The following is a 9,352-nucleotide window of genomic DNA, read 5'->3' on the forward strand; positions in this document are numbered from 1 at the left end:
GTATTAAATCTATGTCATTTAAAACTGAAAAGGTTAAGCTAGCTCTCCAAGCTGTAATTCTGAAACTAGAGGGGAAAAGAAAATTACAGATCAGTACCCCTAAACTGGCTGCCCACAGACATTTGATTTGGTAGTCACCGAGTTTAACATGAATACAAAATAACAATAATAATAATAATAATAATAATAATAGTAATACCTTTATGTGGGCATGTTTTCCAGTTCTCCACAGTTCAAACCACTCCTTCTTTACATCTGATTTATTTTACACTTTATATTACTTCCTGACTCCTGGAGGCTTTGAGTATGTAATCAATTCAGAACCAACTCACACAGCATTACAGGTACGCAGAAAATGGATGAAAAGGAAGACTTGAATAGACACTTTATCCTTCTGCAGGGGGAAGACTATTCTAGAGATGTTAGAGGCCCAAAATTAATTTACAGACTCTTTGTAACTAATAGAATCCTAATTTTTTTTTTAAGGCTTGAAACGCTGTGTGCATATACACACAGTGTATCCACGCACTGTGTGCATCAACGCACACACATATACATTCATACAGGGAAACACATAAATATATAAATAAAGGTACTATGTCAGTGGCTTAACACTATTAATAACATTAATTCTGCTCTACAAAACCAACTCCCTCATCCTTTTATCTGAATGTAAAAGTTATTAAAGGACGCTGTAATTTATAATCACAGTGAAAACAATCTTCCTAAACAAGACATGAGATCCAGAAGCCACACACACACAGATTCCAGGTTTTACTGCATAGGAATTTTATTAAGCCTTTATATAGTCAAAGACAGTATAAACACAAAGTTTTTTATTATCAGTATTGTAGATATTACAACATATATGAAATTCATATCCTTAACATAAAAGTGCTCCTACAGATCACTTAGGAAATGACACTACTCCCATGAGTAAAGGATATAAAGAAGCAACAGGTGACTGGTAAGTGACAGAATCTCACTAGAATAAGAACAAGTTAAACTATCCGTTTGTCAGTATCAAACTGATAAAAAAAATCTGCATTGCAAAAGCACAGAAAAGGAGATACTTCTATGCAGTGATATGAGGAAGTATGAATTTGTACACAATTTCTGAAAGGTAACTTGTCAATATCAGAATTTTCACTGGGACAATCAGAATTTTCTTTACAAATTTCCTTTATTTCCTTATCCCATTAAACAGATAAAACAATGTAAAAGGTACCAAACAAAAAAGATCAGAAAAGAGGATCATCAGTGGATGAGAAAGTTGAACAAATAATAGACAAAAGGGAAGAAAGTGTTCATTCATGAAATGTAGCAGAGGCTGCTGCTATCTGAAATGTTTGAATGATAGGGATGTCAGTAACAAAAGCCACTCTACAGAGGCTGGGGGTAATAAGAAACAGTGACAAGACTGTTTAGTGCCTTTCTATGTGGCAGTCAACAGCTTCCTCACTTCACCCGCTCTCCTATAAGTAAATTGAATAGGATCCTTCACACCATCCACAAAAATGAGTTCCAGTTAAATAAATTCTTAAATGTAAAATTAGCAAGTATTATAAGAAAATATAGTAGGATATATTTACGAACTGGGATTGAACATATCTTTCTAAAAAATGCTTTTAAACAATTTAAAAACAACAGAAGGGAAGAAATTATTTATAACAACATATAAAGGGAAAGATGTAAGAACACCTATAAGTAAAGGACAACTAAACAAGTATAAAAATGGACAAAGTATCAGAATAGGTAAATCATAGAAGAAATCGGGATGGCTGAAAGGAGTCCCTGCTTAACCTCACTAGTATTGAGATACAGATTTAAATAATGTAATATCAAAAAGTGGCAGCTGTATGGAGAAATGAGTACTCCTCATTGCCATTTTGGAGGCAGTGAAGTTTTTAACATGTTCACTCAAGTCCCTTTGGAAGGCAGTATGATTAGTACATGAAACACTGGAAACAATCTAGATTTCCATGGGACTTGGAAATACTAGCAGCAGTTTCAAAGAAGGGACCAATGATATAGACATGGAGGGATTTGTCTAAAGGACACTGAAGCAGCAAACTTTGCAGATTTGCACAGTATTATATATTTTAAAAACATTTCTAACACATTTAAATAAGTATGCAAATATTTAGAAAGGGTCTGGAGAGACACACCCAACTAATAAGTGTTCCTTCTAGGGAGGAGACTGGGATTGGATATTCTGGTCAAGAGGAGATTTTGTGTTCTCTGTAGTATTTGAAGTTTTAAACAACAATGTAAGAAATTTAACCTATGAAAAAGTGAACTTAGCATGAGAGAAAGTTGGCAGGTAAATTAGAACCTTTTTGGAATTTAGAGAATATTAGCTCATTGACTTGCCAGTCCTTCCCAAGCATACAGAGATCCCAGTAACCTTTCCCATCCAGGGAAACTGATATACAGCTACCTGGAATAATCAAGCCATAATCAGATTTTTTAAAAAGTAATCTCTATACCCAACATGGGACTCAACTCACAACCCTGAGATCAAGAGTTTTATGTTCTACCAACTGAGCCAGCCAGATGCCCCAAGCCATATCATTCCTAAATGTTGAACAGACAGTTAAGGATCATAACATATGAAAACTATCAGAATAAGAAGCAAGAGACCGAAATAAACCTACAGTGGGGAAAGTTATGTAATAACAGAAGAAAACAAAATTTATATTAAATTTGAACCTAAATATTCCCATATTTATGGGAATCTATATAAAAAAAATTAGAGGGGCGCCTGGGTGGCGCAGTCGGTTAAGCGTCCGACTTCAGCCAGGTCACGATCTCGCGGTCCAGGAGTTCGAGCCCCGCGTCAGGCTCTGGGCTGATGGCTCAGAGCCTGGAGCCTGTTTCCAATTCTGTGTCTCCCTCTCTCTCTGCCCCTCCCCCGTTCATGCTCTCTCTCTGTCCCAAAAATAAATAAACGTTGAAAAAAAAAATTTAAAAAAATTAGATAATACTGTACACCTGAAGTGGATGCAACAATGTTAACTATACTGGAGTTAAAAATTTTTTAAATCGTTTTAAAGAAAAAAATAGCACAGAAAGAAATCGTCTGTTTTGTAGAAAAAAACAAATCAGAACTCCTAAGAATGAAAAAAATGTTATTACTGTAATAAACCTAACAGAAGTTTTTGAAGAAAATTCAGGAAACTTTCCAAGCTCATAAATTATAAACAAAAAGGGACATTCAATTAATAGGAGTTCCACAGAAGTTTACAGAGAAAGGGTATCAAATGATTAAGAACCTTTATAAACTGAAGAAAGTTATGAATGTTCAGCTTAGAATAGTTCACCAAGTGTTGGGCTGAACTGGCAAAAACAATTACAATGGGAAAAAAATACATCCAGAAATATGCTTGTGAAATTTCAGAATACTGAAGATGAAACCATCCTTTTCAAAAAGCTTTAAAAAAATGTGAATGTCTCTAAAAAGAACATTCAAGATACCATTAGCCTCCTCCCTGTCAGCAATATTAGATAATACAGAATGTGCTGCACCTTCCAAGTTACAAAGTAAAATTACTTTGAATCTAGAAGTCTATACCCAAACAACAATAAAGCGTGAGACCAAACACTGATATTCTGTATGTGTAGTTTGCTTCAGTTTACTCTCATTTATCCTTTATTAGGGTACTAAAGGATTAGCTTTAGCAAAATTTGGATGAAACAGGAAGGCGGCAGCAGGAAAAACTTCAATAAACACATGTGATTGGGAAAGTGGTGCTGAGGATGACTAGGATGATGGTTCTACAACAATCAGACCAAATCACTCTAGGCTACAAATCCAGGAAGTCAATGAAGAAAATCTTCAGGAAGATTGAAATAGGTTACATGAAGTAGGTACGAAGTTGGAGGATTATAACAATATGGTGAAGAATAAAAGTTTGTTCTTAGGAAGACAGGCAATTATTGGCTTTGAAAAACCATACCAGTTATCAGGTCTGAATATAAAGTCCCCATGAAATGCGGTATGATTTTGGAAAACAGATATGAAAAAATAAAATCCATTTGACTGATACCAGGAAGAGACTCCTCTAAGTGCATACTGGGATAACATCGGACCTATAGAGGAGGAAATGTAATCTTCACACACTGCTCGGCTCCAACTCTTCAGAGAATATTTACACCATGATAATGATTGAGTGCTATTTTATTTCCAACTTGACAATATATAGACAAGTCATTTAAGTTTGTCTCTGCATGTATATAGGACTATTTACTGTCTACTTAATGTAACAGGCAAAATGTAGCTGACAGATTGATGGTGGGAGGTTGATGGTAATAATAAGAGATTGAGGAAGGATGAGGGGCAATATTCTCATAGAGGAGATTCAGAAGATCTAATTAAAGTCAACAGAATAAGAAACAGGTTACCTGTATTTCCAGGTAAAATACAACAGAGGAGGTAATATGGTGGGATGAGTTAAATTCTTATCTTTCCTAAGAAATATTACTAAAGAGTCTATAAAGTTGATAAATGGAAAAGCAGCAATTTAGGATTAGGATTCTGACAGAAACCTAATTCCAATTAGCTTAGAAAAAGGAATTTTTAGGACCTGAAATTGAAAGGTATAGTGTGTATATGGTGCAGCTTTAGGCGATCACTCAGACTATCAGAGATTAGTTGTTTCATTCTCTGGCAGGCTCTCTCTTGGTGGGGGAAATAAAATGGCCTCTTGATATTAGACTTAAAAGGTCCTGCCAGCTTTTAATCTCAAAAGGAAAATGATCTTTCTCTTAGTCTCCATGTCAATCAGAGAAGAAAAATAGAATTTGTTCTAAAATAGAATTTGGTTCTCTGGACCGCTCACTAGGTCCATGGTATGGGATACTCTGGCCAGTCTGGGTCAAGTGCACATGCCTCTGGTAGTGGGACTGGATCACTGGATTGACCAGTTCACAAAATTCCCATGGAATGGGGACAAGGTGGAGGGAGGTTGAGAGTCACTTCCCATAAAGAAAAAATTTGGCCTGACAAGGACATTGATCGATTCACTAAGTGTGCGAATATTCCAATATTTGCTGCAGAGTGTGTTTGATGAGGTGGTGCTGCCTCAGACCCTGTAGCAAGGGTTAAGTTAAATTTCCATGGGTGGACTGGACTCGGTACACTGTAAGCTTATAATTTAGCTATCTTGCCAGTAATCTTAAAATGGCTGCATGCTAGACAGGACAACCTCAACATCAAGAGACCAGTGGTTGAGCCTCATCTCCTGGACCATTCATGCCAGACTTCAGGCGAGTTCCTTTTAAATCCTTCCAAAGAAGGCTTCCTTCACAGGTGTCAGAGGCAACCAACAGCAAGTAAAGCTGTTTACATAAAGGACAGCAGACCTGATCTACAAAGAGGGTTGCCTTCAAGTAAAGAAACTTCATTTCCGCCTCCCCACCCCCCACCCTTCCACTGTGTCTGTGAGTGGTCGAGTGGTACATACCCTTAAGGAGGCAAAATCATACATATTTATGAGGAGATTTTAAATGTATTTACTAACTCCTGAATATAAAGAGGTGGAACCAAGATGTGTCTCTCCATTTCTCCTTTCTGAAACCAAATTAAAGCAACAAGAAACATATATGGGAGCTCCATCTTTGATGAAGTGAAGAAATATCTACAATCCTGAGCCTCAAAATCCATAAGGAAATGTGGCTAAATGTGGTAAGAATCCTGAGAGCAAACTGATGCTGTAATATCAGAGTATAAAATTCTTCCAAAGCAATGTCCTATCTGGAAGGGCAAAAGAAAAGTGTCTTGATTAGAACCACAGTATTACCTCAAAAAGTCTCACTTTAGAAGCCTCCCTAAATGGTTTACGGTTGCAGAGTGGAAGGGTGAGTAGCTGAAGGGTTTAAGGAGGAAACACTTGGGTTTTTATAACCTATCATATGTCAGAGGGGAGAGAAACTGCCAATGATATGCAGGACTGTAAGGTAAAGAAAGGCTAAATACTACTGAAAGTGTGGGCTACAGACCAGCAGCATCACTTGATAATTTCTCACAATTCCAGAATATTGGGCCCTAATCCAGACCTAGTGATTCAGAATCTGCAGCTCTACAAAATCCCCAGGTGATCTGAATACACAGTAACATTTGAGAATCACCGGGCTAAAACAAATTTCTTGCCAGTCTGGAGCACTGTCCTTGGAAAAATAGTTAGATCAGGAAGAGCTCTATTCATTAAAAAAATTAAAAAAAAACCCCTTTTTTAGTGTTTATTTTCGAGAGAGACAGAGACAGAGCAGGAGCGGGGGAGGGGCAGAGAGAGGGAGACACAGAATCCAAAGCAGACTACAGGCTCTAGGCTGTCAGCACAGACTTTGATGCAGGAACTCACCAACCTTGAGATCATGACCTGAGCTGAAGTCGGATGCTCAACCGACGCTCAACTGAGCCACCCGGGGGCCTCTATTCAAAAATTTAAAAGTCTTTCAGAGACCCTATGGAACAGAAGATTCAGACTTAACAGAACTTCCTTCTACCAAAATTGAATGAAATGACAAAAGAAAAAAGCCAGCCCCATTGAAAAAGTAAAGGGAGGGGCGCCCGAGTAGCTCAGCTAGTTAAGCTCTTGATTTCAGCTCAGGTCATGATCTCAGTTGTGAAAGCAAGCCCACATTGGGCTCTGCATTGGGTGTGGAGCCTGCTTAAGAACTTTTCTCTCCCTCTGCCCCTCCCCCAGTCACACTTGCTCTCAAAGAAAAGAAAAAATAAATCGAGACCATCTCACATCACACACTATGAAAAGTTTAATACAGAAACAACAGGGCCACACTAAATGAACATGCCAGGATCTCTGGCACCCTCTGCCCTCTCATAAGACTGGCATAATGGAGAAAAAGTAGGCAGAAGAAATTTTGAAAAACTATACCAGTATATCCCAACTTGCTGGGCAAGATGTAGGCAGCACTGAATAAAGGTACATAAAAATTCATCCAAAAATCCTTCATTCTAGAGTGTTGGTAGTTTGAATAGAAAGGGCAAGTTAAAGATCTATTAGAATTTGCCTATCTTTTTGATCCAGGAACTTCTCCAAAAATACTGGTGAAAGTTTTCAAAAGCATGTACACAAGAATGTTAATTGCAGTTTTTTTTATTCCTACATCCATAGTCATTCTGTTCTTGTTAAATGTGAATTTGAGATATAAACTTCCAGTGAAGATGGAATTATGGGGGAGGGGGGAGGAGGACAGTTTATCATCTCATCTGAAACACTTAAAACTGGACAAAATATATGAAACCTTGGTATCCAAGACACTGGACATCAGGCAATGAGACAGAGATCCCTGAAAAATGGGAAACAAATGAGGTGAGTACTGTGATTTCCCCCAAATAACTGCATGGAGAGTTTCCAGGCTATGGTCTCCCTGAGTTGAGATGGGTCTGGGAGCCAGGGAGATTGACTGAGGTGGCTAGCGTTCTCAGGATGAAGTGCCTGAGAGCTCTTAGAGGAAAAAAACACCTAGACATCAGAATCTTTTGTGTAAAAACTCTAGTTTTTACCTGAACGCTGATCACAGTATGCATGTGAGGAAACCACTTGAATTACCTGGGAAAAGAACTGATAGAATTACAAGGAGAAATGGACAAATCCAAAATTATAAGAGATTCTGACACACATCTGTCATAAGAACAAGTAAACAGAAAATCAGTAAGGATACTGAAGACCTGAACTATACTATCCAACAAACTTGACCTGACATTTTAAAAACCTTTCACCCAAGAATAGAATATAAATTATTTTACTGCATCCAGAATATTTACCAAAATAGACCATATTCCAGGCTTTAAAACATATCTCAATAAACTTAAAAAAACTCAAGTCATATAAAATGCGTTTTCTGACTAGAAAGGATTAAATTAGAAATCAGTAACACAAAGATACTTGAAAAATCTCCAAGTAGCTGGACCTAAACAGTAATCCATGAGTCTAAAGAGAAATCAAAAAGGAAAACAAGGAAGTATTTAAAATTGAGTGAAACTTAGAACACACCATGTCAAAATGTGTGGGATGCAGCTAACACAGTGCTTAGAAGGGAATACACTACACTAAGTTATAAAATTTTGAAAGCTCCCAGTGACTTCAAATTAACACAATTAACAAATTAACACAATTTCCACCTTAACAAATTTCCACATTAGCATTAGAATGTAAATAATAAAAAGAAATCAATGAAATAGGAAGCAAAAACAGGTCAATAAAACTAATAAATCTTCAGACTGACTACTAAAAAAAGAAAATACACAAGTTACCAATATCTGGAATAGCAGAGGTGACATCACCACAAATTCTACAGTTATGAAATGGTTACGAGAATGTTGTGGACTTCATGGAAATGATTTGAGAACTTAGATGAAATGGGAAATTTTCTTGGAATGATCAAAAGTTTTCTCAAGAACAATCTGAACAGGTCTTTAAAAAAAAAAAAAAAAAAAAAAAAAGGAGGGGCGCCTGGGTGGCTCAGTGGTTAAGCGTCCAACTTCAGTTCAGACCGTGATCTCACGGTCTGTGAGTTCAAGCCCCGCATCGGGCTCTGTGCTGACAGCTCAGAGTCTGGAGCCTGCTTCAGATTCTGTGTCTCCCTCTCTCTCTGCCCCTCCCCCACTCACAGTCTCTATAAGAAAAATGAATAAACGTTAAAAAAAAAAAAAAGGCATTTGTAGTTTAAGCCTTCCAAATATTTTCAGGTATCTTACTGTTGTTGCTAGTTTAGTTCTGCTATAGTCAGGGAATACAATTTATACAACCAGTTGTTTAGAACTTAAGATTTGTTTTATGGTTTTGGTAAAATGCTTCATGTGTACTTGAATGTATTCTCTTATGTTTTATAAATGTCAACTAGTTAACTTGGTCAATTTTGTTGTTCAGGGGTTCTATATACTACTTGTTCTATTAATAGCAGAGAGACAATGGTGAAATCTCCAGTAATAGTGGATTGATCCATTTACCCTTTCTGTTCTTTTTTCATTTGTGTAATTTCTACCTCTGTAGTTTGATACATGTACAATTAGGACTGTTATGTTTACCTGGAAATTGATCCTTTTTATGTCTCTTTATCCCTGATTACATTTGTTGTTCTAATGTCTGCTTCATCTGACACTAATATCGTGATTCCAACTTTCTTTCATCAGTGTTTGCGTGTTCTATCTTTTCCCCCACTTTTAATTACGTATGCCTGTATATTTAAAGTTTCTGCTAGCATATGCTGGGTCCTGCTTTTCAATTCAGTTGTTTTGCCATCTCTTAACTGGTGTGTTTAGACCATTTGCATTTGCTATAATTTAAGAAATATATTTGGATTAAAAACCTACCTTCAAGGTTCACTT

This window comes from Leopardus geoffroyi, chromosome E2, assembly GCF_018350155.1.
Source record: "Leopardus geoffroyi isolate Oge1 chromosome E2, O.geoffroyi_Oge1_pat1.0, whole genome shotgun sequence".
In the NCBI taxonomy this organism is placed as follows: Eukaryota; Metazoa; Chordata; class Mammalia; order Carnivora; family Felidae; genus Leopardus; species Leopardus geoffroyi.